Below are 16,876 nucleotides of genomic sequence, written 5' to 3' on the forward strand. Positions count from 1 at the left end.
TTTCATGCTTTATATCTTCTTGTACTTATCTCATGTCTTACTTGTGGGAGATGCTCTATGCATGGCCATTGCATACTATGTTCATGTAAATTTTTGTAGCACTAGCTTTTCATACTCTATTCATGCAACTTTTTACAACATGGCCTTTGCATACTCTGCTCATGTAAATTTTTGCAGTCCTCCTCGTCACCTTAGTTTATTAGTGGACGCTAATAACAAATGCATTTCCTTACCTGGGAAATTTCATCTCACCCGTCTTTTGTGCTACTTCATAGTTTTTCCAGTCATTAGTTATGTAGGAATCTTGTTCTAAGTTCGTTCATTTAGCGGAAGAGAGATTATTGACTTTGCTGTAACATGCACAAAAAAAGCTCACAAATGTAAATTCCAAAAAATGGGGCCTGTGGAAAATTTCTGGTGACCATGAATCCGAGGGGAGAATGGAAGGAAATTTCCATAAGAGTGTAAATTCAAACGCGGAGACATCTGAAGTTATATCTATTGCTGTAGAGGCTTATAATGCTACAGTGGAAACTATTGTGAGGGCTCACCCTAAAGACTTCAAGGTTGTCAGAGAAGAATGGGTTGTCATTCACATACAGACTGCTTTTCGAGGATTTTTGGTAACCATTATTCATGCATGAGCCTCTATAAATTGTATGGTTGGTTGTTTTGAGAGATGATTGTTTTCAATCCATTGGCTTTGTTTCGAGTTTTACAGGCCAGGACGGCACTGCGAGCGCTGAAAGGGTTTGTGAGCTTGCAAGCATTGTTTCGAGGTCATCGGGTAAGGAAACAAGCATCAGTTAGCTTGAGGTGCATGCAAACACTTGTTAGAGTTCAGGCCCATGTAAGAGCTCACCGTGTTTACATGTCAACTGAAGGCTTAGCTGTGCAAAAAATGTTTGATGAACATTGAATCGCCAAAACAAACTACGAGAATATGAGGTATTTTCATACTCTGGCCACTATGGTTTAGTAGCTTACTCTACCCACACAATAGGTTGAAGTGCCAAATCCTGTGAGTGTCGGATTACCATATGTCAACTGTAGTTTAAGATATATACGAAACCACAAGCAAATCCTAATCATCATCATGTTTACTCTTATCATGAAAATTTCCTGCACAAATGCTTCAGGCCCCTGTTGTGATTTGAGCTTAGACACCAAACCAGGACTACTCATGAAGAAATGTAGCTACCCTTTCTGTAGACTTTTCCTCGCCATATTTCTTTTCACAACCCTTGTGTAGTGGACCAGATCATACCTCATATAGATACTTCTTTATCATAGGTCTGAAATGATCTCAGTTTTTCTTACTAGTTGCTTTCTCTTTTCTTCTACTATATGCTAAATTTTAGTTTCTGACAATCCCATCACTTATACTACAATAGTAATATATGTTCGATATGGAACTTCCGAAATAATTCTGATAACCTAAAAGCATTTAATGTCTTAACTTGCAAAAAATTGGCTCTGTTATCCTTTTTGTTTCAGAAGTGCATTGCTTGTTTCAGGAGGGGTGTTGTGATAGTCAAGGAACCCTGGAAGAAGTTCGTGAAAAGGTGCAAATGAGACAAGAGGGTGCAATCAAACGTGAGAGAGCAATTTATTATGCTATCTCCCATCAGGTACATAACTATGTTCAATGCAGAAAATTCCTTTGAAAATTCATTTGTATAAGCCCTTGATTGAACACTCTATTTCTGGCAAATTTTAAAGTTTTGGGTAGAATCCTCTACACAAGACCTTAAATGGAGATGCGAGGTTGAAATTTTGAAATTTATATACTAGTAACTTTTATGGGTGTTGAATCTATTTTCAATAATGGAGAAGCAATTGGAAAACAAACATGACTTATGCTAGAATTGAGCCAGACAAAAATAGCTAGGGTTGAAGCTGGTTAGAATGCTAGATGGTTGCAAAGCCTTGGGAGAATAGACTCATGGAACAAGACCAAATGGATGCTTGCGAAATTCAGTCTCTGAAAAGCTATCATGATGCTGGAGAGAATCTAAGGAAATATCATGAACCAGGCAAAGCTAGAGTTCGCAGAAACAATATTAGGGTTCATGTTGCTTCAAAACCACCTTTAGCGGTTTCCAGTCATCTTACTGGTAGATCATATTCAAACCCTAGCTTTGATATCCAATCTGATGAGAGCTAAACAATCTCAAGGGGATCATGTACTCCAAAATCTACAAATACTCTGTAGACATCAGATGAAGTGTGGGAAGGCCTAATAAAATGAACTCTGCAGAGTCTGCCAAGGCTAAAATATGCTCGTCTAGTGCTCCAAAGATAAGACCCTCATATGATGATCTTCAATTGCAGAAGAAAGTTTCTTCATATAATGCTGAAGGGAAGAGCATAATTGGTTCAGATTCTTCTCTGCATGCTTGAAAATTGATTCTACCTATGTTGAGATCTGACAAGTCATCTACCAAGAGTGGAGAGATTTCTTCCTGTTCTTATGGAGAGTCTCAAAAACCCTTTTATCAATGCTAAGTTTCAGAGTTCTATCCTGTCACTACTAGCGGTTGAAAGTTGAAAACTCTGCTGTGAATGGTTTGAACTACAATGACCAGCTTTTTATGGGCATTATTTTGTATGTTTGAACAGAAGTTCAACTTAGTTGTAGAGATTAAGATTTCAGCTTCCAGCTAAACTGTGTCAGATGCTCTTTAGGAGTGGAGAGTAAAATTTTTAGTTCAAAGGCCACATTGCTCAGCTATTGATTAGCTTCTTGGTTGGTGGCTATGAGGAGCTAAAAGTTTGGTTTGATCTGGTGATTGGAGACATGGTCAGCTGGATTGAATTTGAGTCTTTGAGGAAGCTACTTACTGGAGAACTCTGTTTAAGGGAAAAAACAAATCTATAGCAGAAGAAAAAGAGCATCATATCAGACACCAACATGAGATTTATTGTGAATTTCTTCTTGGCTTCATCTGTTGGGACAGTAGCTGTTTGACATTCATGCCAGCTTCCACGCTCTTTCTCATGATCTTTTCCATTCAAATCAACCGAGAAATGAAAATTGTGATGATTTTGACCTTGAAATGGCATTATGTAAGTTGCTTCCCTGGGGTTGAAATGTTGCAAGAAAGTTTCATAGAATAATGGATTCTCATGATTTAACTTTTCCATCCAGTTAGAATTCATTAACTAACGCATTTCTTAAAGTTTCTTTTTTTTTATTGAATACCAACTTATTAAGTAGAACTATGACCAATTTAATCATTGCATGTTTCAGCCCTTTGATTATCATTGTCAGATCCTCCTCCATACTTGGGGGGAATTGAATATAGTAACCAAGGCACTATTGACATGTCATATGAGGTATGCCTCTAATAACTATATATATGCCTGAAAGGAGATATATTAGTTTTCATATTTTGTTATCATTCGTCTTCCCCTTATTCTTGTTTTGGTAATATCTACATATTTCTAAGATTCAAGTCTGTGCACTTTGCAAAGGAAAAATGTATTATGTTGTACTATGCACATTATTGTTAATAATTATTGGTGAAAATAAATTTTCATGGAATTAGTGGAGTAATCACTCACCCTTTTAGGGGATTGAAGAGCTTTCCCCCTTGTGGAATAAGTGTAAGCATGAAGATCTCTTTGTGTGGACCTCCCAAGGTATGGTGAGAATATGGGTTGCCTAATAAGTGCGGAATTGCATATGAGGCTTGAGCCATGAGCTTTGCTAGCTCCAAATCAAAATCAAAATTTCTTTCAAATGGAAACAAATTATGTTCCTTAGTAGTGTGTGTCCTAATTTGTGAGGGGAGCAAGGGTAGCAAATGAACTTCTTTCAAAAGAACTAACAAAAGGTTTGATGCATCAGTGCTTCTACAAGGGATGTCCAAACATTCCTGTCAGCTTTGTCATGTTCAAGAGTTTCCTGACAAAGGTATAGGTAGGTCCATTTTGTGTTAGGTGCATGCTATATTGTATTAGCTGATTCTGTATCCATTGGATAGAAGATCCATGTGTCTTATTTGCTTCAATGTGTTTCATACATCTTTCGAATGCGAGAGTGGAAGGCTTTGTTATGAGGGCTTGGTGTACATTATGTGTATTTAATTATTTTTCCAATTCGAGTACATAAAAAAGGAAGTCCACATGCCTAAGTGGATAGCCACAAAGTTAGAAAAAATTGTGCATGACTTCATAACATTAAGTGGATTTGGCGTCAATGAGTTTTTAATTCTGAGAACCTTAGCATTGATTCTTGAATTGAAAAGATGCCAAGTCTGATGTCAGGTTCAATCACAATGATCCATATTAGGTAATGCTTGTTGAGGGACATAAGTTTATATTTTGTATTTGATATGAAATACTTCAAAATAATCCTTTTAATATTAATAAGGTGTTCTGTCCAGATGTCATGGATTTTGAGAAGATACAACGTTCACCTCTTTCTATGCCCAACCTTTACTATAAGTGAAGTCTTGTACAAACATGATTAGGTCTGTTCCTTTCTCTTTTAGATACATTATAGAGTTGACATTAGACTTGTGTATCTAATTCTGTTTGATAGCTAGTTTCCGTAGCTTGGAAATTTGTTGAATAGGGAAATGAATCAGGCCATCAAAACCTGGGCAATATATGTTCAAAACCGATAATATTTCTGCATATAGAAGGATATACATTAAATATTGGCACCATCAGCAGATGAACCAACATAATGAAATGATTTATGCTTTCAATGGAATGTGTATTTTTAAGAGACTAGCTGGAATGAGTATACAATTGTGGTAGCAAGGTTCTGAGAGTTTAGCAGGGTTTCTGTTTCCAATTTGAGATTAAATTTTAATCTTACTGATATTGGGGTCTGTTGTTGGGATTTTTACATTTTCTTGTTCAGCTGGAAAATGTAAAATGTGTGGCTCCTGCCACAATAGTGAACTCTATGCCAATACTAACTTTTGATGGAAATAAGTCTGAACAGGGATCGACAAATCAAATGGAGTAAGGGTTTATCTATTATCAAGTTCTCATGTTTTGTATTTAGGATACAATGTCTATCATTGTTCTTAACAACCTAAGGAGATGATTTATTTTCTGTGATTTTGATAATCTATGTTTTCGGACATTGTGTAGGAAATGTGCAATATGCCAATTTGAATATGAATTTGGTGACCAGATCATCTCCTTACCATGCACCCACAGTTTCCATAACCACTATGGGGTAGAGTGGTTGCTAAATCACTCTAAGATGTGCCCCATATCTAAGCATGACGTTTTGGACCAGAAACCTCTAGACACTAAAATTGGTCTGTGAGCTTCTGCAACTAAAAATGGCAGAGAAAAGAAACACTGTACAATTCCCTTTTTGTATAGAATTCAGTGGGTGATTTGTAAATATTACTGCAGTGGTCTTTCTTCGTTAAAAACAAATTTATGGCCACAACTTTGCAAATAGATGTAATATTTAAGAAGAAATATTGTTGTAAAGAGTAGAACTACCATCGTATTTATTTAGAATCAGAAAATCTATTCTCATCAAAATATGCCTCCTTCCTGCCAAATAGAAACTTAAAAATATCAATATTTAAGAATCTGATAATTGCCAGAAGATACCTTATTTCTGCATTTTTTGGGCAGATTTGAAGTACATGGTTTGTTGAACATGTTGTATGCTCAATGCCCCACCTATCTTTTTGGGCAATAAGTTGTATGCTCATGTTTCAGGAGGGGTGGTGTGATAGTCAAGAACCCTTGAAGAAGTTCATGCAAAACTGCAAATGAGACAAGACGGTGCAATCAAATGTGAGAGAGAAATTGCTTATGCTCTCTTCCATCAGGTACATAACTATGTTCAATGCAAAAAAGTCACTTGAAAATTCATTTGTATAAGTCTTTGATTGAACACTCTATTTCTGGCATATTTTAAATGTTGTGGTAGAATCCTCTACACAAGACCTTAGATGTACATGCCAGGTTGACATTTTGAAATTTATAAACTAGTAAATTTTATGGGTGTTGAATTTGTTTTCAGCAATGGAGAAGAAATTCAAAAACAAACATGAATTATTCTAGAATTGAGCCAGACAAAAATAGCTGGGGTTGGAGTTGGTTAGAATGTTGGATGGCTACAAAGCCTTGGGAGAATAGACTTATGGAATAAGACCAAATGGATGCTTGTGAAATTTAGTCTCTGAAAAGCTATGATGATGCTGGAGAGAATCTGAGGAAATCTCATGAACCAAGGAAAGTTAAAGTTCACAGAAACAATATTAGTGTTCGTGTTGCTACAAAACCACCTTCAGTGATTTCCAGTCATCCTACTGGTAGATCATCTTCAAAGCCGAGCTCTGATATCCAATCTGATGAGAGATCAACAATCTCAAGGGGATCATGTACTCCAAAATCTGGAAATACTCTGCAGACATCAGATGAGAGTGTGGGAAGGCCTAATTACATGAACTCTGCAGAGTCTGCCAAGGCTAAAAATGCTCTTCTAGTGCTCCAAAGTTAATACCCTGATATGATGATCTTCAATTGCAGAAGGAAGTTTCTTCATATAATGCTGAAGTGAAGAGCACATCTAGTTCAGATTCTTCTTTGCATGCTTGCATATTGATTCCACTTATGTTGAGATCTGACAAATCATCTACCAAGAGTGGAGGGATTTCTTCCTGTTCTTATGGAGAGTCTCGAAAACCCTTTTATCAATGCTAAGTTTCAGAGTTCTATCCTGTCACTACTAGTGGATGAAGGTTGAAAAGTCTGTTGTGAATGGTTTGAGCTACAGTGACCAGCATTTCATGGGCATTCTTATGTATGTTTGAACAAAAGTTCAACTTAGTTGCAGAGATTAAGATTTTAGCTTCTAGCTGAATTGTGTCAGATACTCTTTACGAGTGGAGAGTAAAATTTTGAGTTTGAAAGACGCAGTGCTCAACTAATGATTAGCTTCTTGGTTGGTGGTTGTGAGGAGCTAAAAGTTTGGTTTGATCTGGTGATTGGAGACATGGTCAGCTGGATTGCATTTGCGTCTTTAAGGAAGCCACTTGCTGGAGAACTGTGTTTAAGGGAAACAACAAATCTATAACAGAAGAAAAAGAGAATGATATTAGACACCAATATGAGCTTTATTGCGAATTTCTTCTCGTCCTCATCTACTAGTAGAGTAGCTCTTTGACATTCCTCCATTGGCTCACAAATATTTCCCTTCACAGAATTATATTGTGAAGCAAGGAAAGTTGTCCAGTCAATACCTATAAACAATTCATGTTGGATGCTATAGCAGATGATTCATCCTGTTGAAGGTTGCTTTATCTAGAATAACAAGAAAGAGCTAGAGTAGAGCTTGCTTCCTCGAATAAAATAGTGCATCGAATATTAAACTGTCAAATACATTCCTAAAACCAATGATGCGTCAAAGAATTATGTAGGAATGAATAATAGAATATTAGCATGAAGCTTATTCCATATGATTGATTTTATAGGTTAGTAGTTTTGAAATAAACAAAATCTAAATAGAGTGTTCTGGGTCAATGCTTTAGTCCTTTGTGGTTATTGATGCACGAAGTTGGCTCACAGATTCAGGTAATGCTATGCATCTTTTCTACTACTAGAAAAATGAACCTTTGTTCATGTATGTAACGACAGGTTTCTTCCTTGCCTTGGTGTGGTTTCCAGATAATTCTTGGTCATTGTCTTTTCTTGGTATTTATTTTTTAGTGTTTATGTTGCAATGTGATCTGTATAGAGGTTTGGTTTTTTTCTTTAATATTTTTAATACTTCAAATTTTGAATGGCTTAGTTGACTTGCAGCCTCTACGTTATGAAATATTTTATATCAGGATGGCTAAGATCAATTGCAGCCTCTAGGTTTCCATGCATGACATGTGTTTCTATCTATTCAGCAGAGGAGCACTCTATGTATAATTGTTTTTTTTACAATAAATATAAATAGTTGGCATTTGAATTTATGTTTCAGTTAGAAGTTTTCTTTTTTTAGAGAATTTTCTTGAGGGACCAACATTGCCATTGTTGTAAATTCAGTTTCACTATTAAGAAGAAAACAATGGAAATGGGCTCAATTTCTTGATATCTTGATATATGATCTTTTTCATCAAAGTACTTTGAAAGAAGACTGGAAGTATCAAAATACTGGGAAATCATTTTATAGAGAAGGGATGAAAGAATATTCGAAGTATCAAAATACTGGGTAATCACTGTATAGAGAAGGGAAGAAGATTTGGATTATCAGAATATTGGGAGTCACTATATAGATAAGCGAATTGCATTTTTTAATTTGGGACTTTTGGAATTGCATTTTTTTATATATTTTATTTTATTTTTATTTTTATTATTTATTAACTTGTATTGGCATGTCATTGTTTTCTTTGTAGGGAATTGCATTTTTTAATTTGGGACTTTTGGAATTGCATTTTTTTATTTTTTATTTATTTTTTTAACTTTTACCAGGGGATTTGAACATTAAATCTCTTAATTTACACAATACTTCAAGTTTATTTAAAATTTCCACCTAAAAACAAAATATAAATATGTTTTAATAAATGAAAAATAAATATAAAATTATAAATATAAGTTCAATTTTATCTTAATTTTAAATAGTAATTTTCAATAGTTTTTCCTTAAGAATACAAAAGAAGACATGAAATATTTTCATTTGTATAGTTGGACCAACATGAAACATCTATTTGTGGTTGCACAAAGAGGGACCAAAATGCTGGTGCTAGAATCAACAATGTAAACTTTGAAACGAGAACTGATACTGTTACCCGTTTCGTAGAGATAGCAAAAAAGTGACTTGATTTTGGAAAGGGGTGATGCAGAACGCATATGTTTCTTTTAGAGCATAGTTTTTGGCACTTTATTTTTTTTTATGTACATTACGTTTTACAATGGTAGTGATTTTCATGCTGATTTAAAAAAGTGAGTATTCTGCATCACACCCTTTTTTTAAAAGACCTTTTTTTTGGCTTTAAATTTTTTAATGTATAAAATGTAAATAATTATTTTGTAAATTTGATAATTATTTAAGTGGTTGTTTTCTTCACATTTTCTTGTTTTTTATTTTAATTTTAATTTTTTTTTAGTGAGGTTTTTATTGTTTTGCATTTTTAAATTAGAAGGTCGATATTTAGAATTTTCGATATTCTACATATTTATACATCCTTAATTAATTTTTCAATCCACGTGAAATAGTTGTTTCTAAAAAACAATATTTTTTAACAATGGACATAAAAATAACCATTTTTAACATAAATATAACTAAAAAACTACACGTTTTGATAACTTTTCGCTAGAATTGACATGTCAAAATCACAATTTTTATATGATAATTTTAACTAAAAATGGTTAAATAATAGATTTTTTTATGAATTTGATGTCAAAAAAATAATAATAATCACTTTTTTTTTCAAATAATAATGATTAACTTAAAAATCAATGCGAAAATCACATATTACAAATATCGAACGAATAACAACGCTAATTGAGTGTTTATTCTTCTCATAAAATGTCAAAGTCAAAACATTGCAAAAAAAAATATATAAGTAGAAGCGTGGAGCCTTTATATATATTTTTAAACTTCTGAAACTAAAATAATTTAAATACTAATCATCAAATATTCTTCGCAATATTTTATTTCCTATTTTAATAAAAATAATAGATATAATTTGGAATTCCTAACCTCTTTAAATTAATAAACTAAAGATACTTATGCTCTTTCATTTCTGGAATAAAGAAAGAACCAAATTTTATTTATCGACTCAAGTAACAGCATAAATCCACCTTCCAAAGACTAGCAAGTTGGAAGCACAACCGTGGATCACATGTCGAGTTGACTTTGACCAATGGGTGTGGACAGGATCACCATTAGTATCACCCTACTTGGCTTAACAGTCAGGGCACCTTCATTGACTAATGTGTTGTTAGCTATGAGAGACAGAGCATGGAGACTCCATTGTGTTTGATCACTATTTTCTTGGTACTGTTAATTATCACTATAATGGAAGGTGCGGCCGTCTCAGACATGCGGATCCTGTCTGGCACCCCAGCGCAGAGCTACAGTTGTGAAGGAAAATGTTTCTATACCTACGAGTCCTTCATCGGGCGATTCTGAGAATCTCCGGGTGACGCCACCCAGCGATTCTCAGAATCACCCCATTTGCTACGAATCGCCCCAAACAATGCTTACTCGGCATCCAATACGATATTATGCAGGGTTTGAACGTGAAATTATGTTAAATTAGTTTTCCATACTGCTATTTAAATTGATAAGGGGTTTCATAAAATAGAAATCTAAATATCACCCTTGTTCTTCATTTCTGCAGACATAGACTGTGCTTCCGGTTTGAATATTAGGATGCAATTATCTACAAATTCATCATACAATTGTAGTCAGTGATTCCTTATGACGCTGGTTATGGTGGTTTGAAACTTTGAAATAAGCAGATTTGTTTTGAGGGCTTCATTGCCTTCTGTCCCTGGCAGCCATCTTATTACATCTACTATTAATGTTTATAAAAACATTTTTTATATAATTTAATTGCATTATAATACGATTATATATATATATATATATATATATATATATATATATATATATATATGCATATATTCATTGTATTTATACATTATATAGCAATCATGTTAATCTATCAATTAAGGTTCTATATAATTTATAAAATCTTTGTATATATAAAATTATAATATATCTTTGTATTATATATGTATATAACTTTAGAATCTTTATAATTAAGATATTATATTGTATATTATGTATACAATATTCATAGTATTTAAGTACATTATAATTTTAAAATCTTTGTAATTAGAATATTTCATTGTATATTATATATATACAATATTCATCATATTTAAATACATCACAAGCTAAGGACAAATGCTCGCAGTAATTGATCGTCATCGAACCTCAACACTTCACACTACGTTCTCACAATGCTCGCAGTAATTGATCGTCATTGCTCGAACCTCAACACTTCACACTACGTTCTCACAATGTTTCTTGGCATATTGGTAATCTCACAAAATATATGAAAGTCGAAAGTAGAACGCAGGTTTGATGTCCATTTTAACGATGTTTTGAAAATGATGAGACATGCTTTTTCAAAAGAGCAGCTAAAGCCCACTCACCTTCAATCACATTTTCAATTTCTCAATGCAACGGGTGACCTGTTCTGCAGAACATTGCGGCGGTGCAATGCTCAAAAATTACATGAAGAGGTGAGCCACAATTCTGACGTCGTCAGAGTTGGACAGAAACTTTCCATCACAGAAGAAGTTGTTATCTCCCGAGTTATCACACCAGCTATGCGAATTATATCGGCAATTATCATTAGATACGTGAAGTTTCATTCGATATGCGAGTTATCACCATTTTAAATGCGATCTATGAAGGATATGCAAGGTATCAAACATTGTTTGGGGCGATTCTGAGAATCGCCGAGTGGTGGGGTGATTCTCAGAATCGCCCGGCCACCGCCCCACCACCGTCGAAATTATGGGTTGTTGCCGCATTCGCAGTGATTCTATTTATGAGCAGTGCCGGTGCACACACAACCAAATTATGAAAAATTACATTTTGATTTTGGGCATACAAAAGCATAGTTAGTCATCGGGTTGTGGGGCGATTCTCAGAATCGCCCTGCCACCGCCCCGCCACCCAGGTGGTGGTGGTGGGGCGGTGGCGGGGCGATTCTCAGAATCGCCCCACATCCATTTCTGTCAAAATGCAGCTGTCGTCGAAATTATGGGTTGTTGCCACACCACATCCATTTCTGTCAAAATGCAGCACTCGTCGAGATTATGATAACCTCAACAGCCCATCGTGGCCATGGCGTGAACGGTAATTGCAATATATGATAACCTAAAATAAGATAACACTTGAAACACCAACGAGATTAATGGTTTTCATGAAGGTTCTCTAAATGATATTTTGGGGAATGTAATACAAAATATTGCGGGTTCTCTTGCTCAATCGCCTTGTAACCTCAGCCCCTATCTGAGACCCGACCTCCTCGATCATCCTCCTTACAGTCTCAGACTCTAATGCCACGTCGTTTCCCACAAAGAATACGATGCCATCATGCTCTTCAATGCAATAGGAGGCATTCGTCCATCCAAATCTTTCATGTCGAAGGAAAAGGGATACAATAACCGGAAGTATGACAATTCATTAATATGTCGGGCCCTTGTGTGTGAGGTAGGTATTACAACGTCTCACGCTTACATGTTTATGTGGCATGAATTTTCCTTTGAAAAAAGGGATTTTATTGGCGACAGTTAATGTTTGTTTTAATCGTTCTCACGTTGCCTTATGCTTTTCTTTTGGTGTAAATAAAAAGTATTATATTTCGTATATTGGATAGAAAAACTATTTTTCATTTCGGATGTTGTCATCATCAAAAGGCACTCTTAAATTTATGAGATGTACTTCAGTTGTTTTTCTTGGGTTTAGTTTTCCCCGGGTTGTGGGGTGATTCTGAGAATCGCCCCGCCACCGCCCCGCCTCCCAGGTGGTGGTGGTGGGGCGGTGGCAAGGCGATTCTCAGAATCGCCCCACATCCATTTCTGTCAAAATGCAGCTGTCCTCGAAATTATCGGCTGTTGCTGCCCCACATCCATTTCTGTCAAAATGCAGCGCTCGTCGAAATTATGATAACCTCAACAACCCATCGTGGCCATGGTGTGAACGGTAATTGCAATATATGATAACCTCAAATCAGATAACACTTGAAACACCAACGAGATTAATGGTTTTCATGAAGGTTCTCTAAATGATATTTTGGGGAATGTAATACAAAATATTGCGGGTTTTCTTGCTCAATATCCTTGTAACATCAGCCCCTATCTGAGACACGACCTCCTCCATCATCCTCCTTACAGTCTCAGACTGTAATGCCACGTCGTTTCCCACAAAGAATACGATGCCATCATGCTCTTCAATGCAACAGGAGGCATTCGTCCATCCAAATCTTTCATGTCGAAGGAAAAGGGATACAGTAACCAGAAGTATGACGATTCATTAATAAGTCGGGCCCTTGTGTGTGAGGTAGGTATTACAATGTCTCACGCTTACATGTTTATGTGCCATGAATTTTCCTTCGAAAAAAGGGATTGTATGGGTGACAGTTAATGTTTGTTTTAATTGTTCTCACATTTCCTTATGCTTTTATTTTGGTGTAAATAAAAAGTATTATATTTCGTGTATTGGATAGAAAACCTATTTTCATTTCGGATGTTGTCATCATCAAAAGGCACTCTTAAATTTAAGAGATGTAGATCAGTTGTTTGTCTTGGGTTTAGTTTTCCCCAGGTTGTGGGGCAATTCTGAGAATCGCCCTGCCACTGCCCCGCCACCCGGGTGATGGTGGTGGGGCGGTGGCGAGGTGATTCTCAGAATCGCCCCACATCCATTTCTGTCAAAATGCAGCTATCCTCGAAATTATGGGCTGTTTCCGCCCCACATCCATTTCTGTCAAAATGCAGTGCTCGTCGAAATTATGATAACCTCAACAGCCCATCGTGGCCATGGCGTGAATGGTAATTGCAATATATGATAACCTCAAATAACATAACACTTGAAACACCAACGAGATTAATGGTTTTCATGAAGGTTCTCTAAATGATATTTTGGGGAATGTAATACAAAATATTGCGGGTTTTCTTGCTCAATATCTTTGTAACCTCAGCCCCTATCTGAGACCTGACCTCCTCCATCTTCCTCCTTACAGTCTCAGACTGTAATGCCATGGCGTTTCCCACAAAGAATACGATGCTATCATGCTCTTCAATGCAACATGAGGCATTTGTCCATCCAAATCTTTCATGTCGAAGGAAAAGGGATATAGTAACCGGAAGTATGACGCTTCATTAATATGTCGGGCCCTTGTGTGTGAGGTAGGTATTACAATGTCTCACGCTTACATGTTTATGTGGCATGAATTTTTCTTTGAAAAAAGGGATTGTATGGGCAACAGTTAATGTTTGTTTTAATTGTTCTCACGTTGCCTTATGCTTTTATTTCGGTGTAAATAAAAAGTATTATATTTCGTATATTGGATATAAAAACTATTTTCATTTCGGATGTTGTCATCATCAAAAGGCACTCTTAAATTTATGAGATGTAGATCAGTTGTTTGTCTTGGGTTTAGTTTTCCCTGGGTTGTGGGAATTGCCCCGCTATCGCCCCGCCACCCGGGTGGTGGTGGTGGGGCGGTGGCGGGGCGATTATGAGAATCGCCCCACATCAATTTCTGTCAAAATGCAGCTCTCGTCGAAATTATGGTTTGTTGCCGCCCCACATCCATTTCTGTCAAAATGCAACGCTCGTCGAAATTATGGGTTGTTGCCGCATTCGCAGTGATTTTATGATAACCTCAAATTAACGCCATTATTTGATTATATGTCATTCTAGATTGATGGTGTTGTATTGGAATCAATGTTATGATGTGCAAGCGGTAGTAACATTATAATATTAAGATCACATTATTACAACTAAGTGTATAAATCATACATATTTAGATAATGATGTAAGAAAAATGTTAATATAGTGATATGTAAGCATTGATTATTTTTATTAGTAAACTGGAGATTGTAAGATATTTTAGTTGCACTCACGTATATAATTCAAGTTTCATTGTTAATAGACCTTAAAAAAACCAATTTTTTTGTATTTATAATAAACCATTATGAAAAATCAATCTTACTAACTTAACAACCGTGCAGGATTCAAAACTTCTTTTTGGATTTCTAAAAAGTCATAAAAATTAAAAATATATGATTAACTATTAACTAAATATTAATTTCAAATCACAATATCTTATTATTAAAATAAAAAGAAATTAATATTATTATTAAATTTTGATTTTTTTTTAATGATAATGAGAAATATCTAACATGATTAAAAATAACAACATTAAACCCACAATAAAATGTTGAGGATGAGGTTTTAAGTTATTTTTCTATGTAAATATATAAATATGTTTTCTTTCTATCCATATATATTTCAATGAATTCAAATTGTTATTTTCTAACTTAGGAAATATTTCATTTTTTTATATTTGTAAATTATTTTTTTTTTTTGTAAAATAGCTATGCTCTATTTTATCCACTATATTGTATTTTATAAAACATATTCATACTGTATTTTATTAGATGTACCTTATTTTCTTCCCAATGGTTATACCTTGTTTCTTTCAATAGCCCTTGCAATTATTTCATAAAAAGTAATTGTAGTAAATTTATATAGCAACATTGTAGCCCTAGTAATAGATTTATTTTCTACAAATAGTATATTTGTTGAATTGAATTTTTGCAGAAATAAAAAAATGTTTTATCATTGTAAGAATTTTTAATTGTTAAATTGATTTTAAACTATTGTACATATTAGTATTAACTGTTGACTAGTTTAATTGAGCCAATTATAGTATGTGATTACCTCTATATCACGTGTTAATAATTGGTAAATTCACTTAGAGACCAGTGAACGTGAAATGAATAGCCAAATTGAAAGCTCATGACACAACATTGATATATAAAGTAGATTCTATATAAGAGATTGTAGGAGCTTGTCATGTGCAATAGATTTGGATTATTGATCCGACCATTAATTCAATGGATGGTGTTTGATATGAAGAGATTGAAATATGTTACTCATGAAGTAGATGGTGGGATTGAAACCAAAAAAAAAACGTAGCACTGTTGATGTTGATGTTATGGTTGAAAACATGTTGAATTTATATTAGGAAAGAAAAATGATATTCTAGCAAAAACATTAATGTGTTTTTTTTCCTCATAAACAACTTTGTTTGGCACATAAAAATTAGGTTTTACTTGCATTTTTTTAAAAGTTTGAAAATTGACCCTAAAAAAAAAATCATCATTCCAGTATCATCACTTTTTCGTTTTGAAGCTATATTTTGCACGGAAATTTCGTAGTAAATTTCGTATTCACTGCCATTTTTAAAACATGTTCAAAATTGACCCCTAAAAAATAAAATCATCATTCCAGTATACACACTTTTCGTTTTTATCACTGTTTTTGATGTTTTTTTGAGATTTTTTGGCCAGAGTTCCCGTTTTGAGTTTATAGTTCCCGTTTCAAAGTTTACATTGTTAATCTACGTCCCATTAGTGATTGTATAGTGTTGTTTCTCAAGGTTTTCCTCTGCCACTAAAGGTCCAGTAGTGTAAGGCCTGGCGATTCTGCCCGAAGTGCGACCGCATTCAATGGTGGACGAGTGGTTGGGGAACTTGAACAAACGAGATTAGACTTGATGTGTGATGGAGTCATGTAATAATGCGAGAACAAAAAGGAGAGCGACATTTTTGTATATGCATGGGAGCATGATAGGATTACCCATGGCCGACCTACACTTGGAAGCAAAGCCGACATGTATTATGATGGCATTTGCGAAGAGTAGGGGTGTGCGTTTACATGGTGGATGAGTTGGCTTGAGCAAGCCAACTCACCCAACCATCCTTATATATACAACGAGGTGTTGGAGCGAAAGTTCATCAATTCGACAAGCAAAGTCTTCAAGGAAGTGGTGTGTAGAAAAGGCCGCAGCAAAGAGGAAGGCGCAGATGGTTATGCGACCAAGTCTTGGGCGGATCGCTTGAACACACAACTCTAAACAAAGGCGTAGGGGGAGGAGTGCCCACCGGTCAAAGTAAGGGATGAATGGGTGAAGGCGTGGGTGCCCGATTGTGCAAGGTGTGCACGCGTGAAGGTGTGGGCGCCCGGTTGTGCAAAGGCACACAAGTGAAGGTGTTGATGACTCAATTGTGCAGTTGTGTGGTTGGGTGGTTGTGCACGGGTTCTTGGGCAGCTCGGGTGAGCACCCTCCCATCGTGCAGAGGC

General features: G+C 35.4%; 1 pseudogene; it reads left to right on the forward strand.

The window, feature by feature from the left end:
- Nucleotides 1-440: 440 nt before the first annotated feature.
- Nucleotides 441-6,490, forward strand: LOC149224644 (protein IQ-DOMAIN 6-like; annotated as a pseudogene).
- The last annotated feature ends 10,386 nt before the right edge of the window (nucleotides 6,491-16,876 follow it).

Source organism: Pinus tabuliformis, chromosome Q (assembly GCF_031772625.1).
Source record: "Pinus tabuliformis cultivar Carrire ecotype Pingquan chromosome Q, CPIR1, whole genome shotgun sequence".
In the NCBI taxonomy this organism is placed as follows: domain Eukaryota; kingdom Viridiplantae; phylum Streptophyta; class Pinopsida; order Pinales; family Pinaceae; genus Pinus; species Pinus tabuliformis.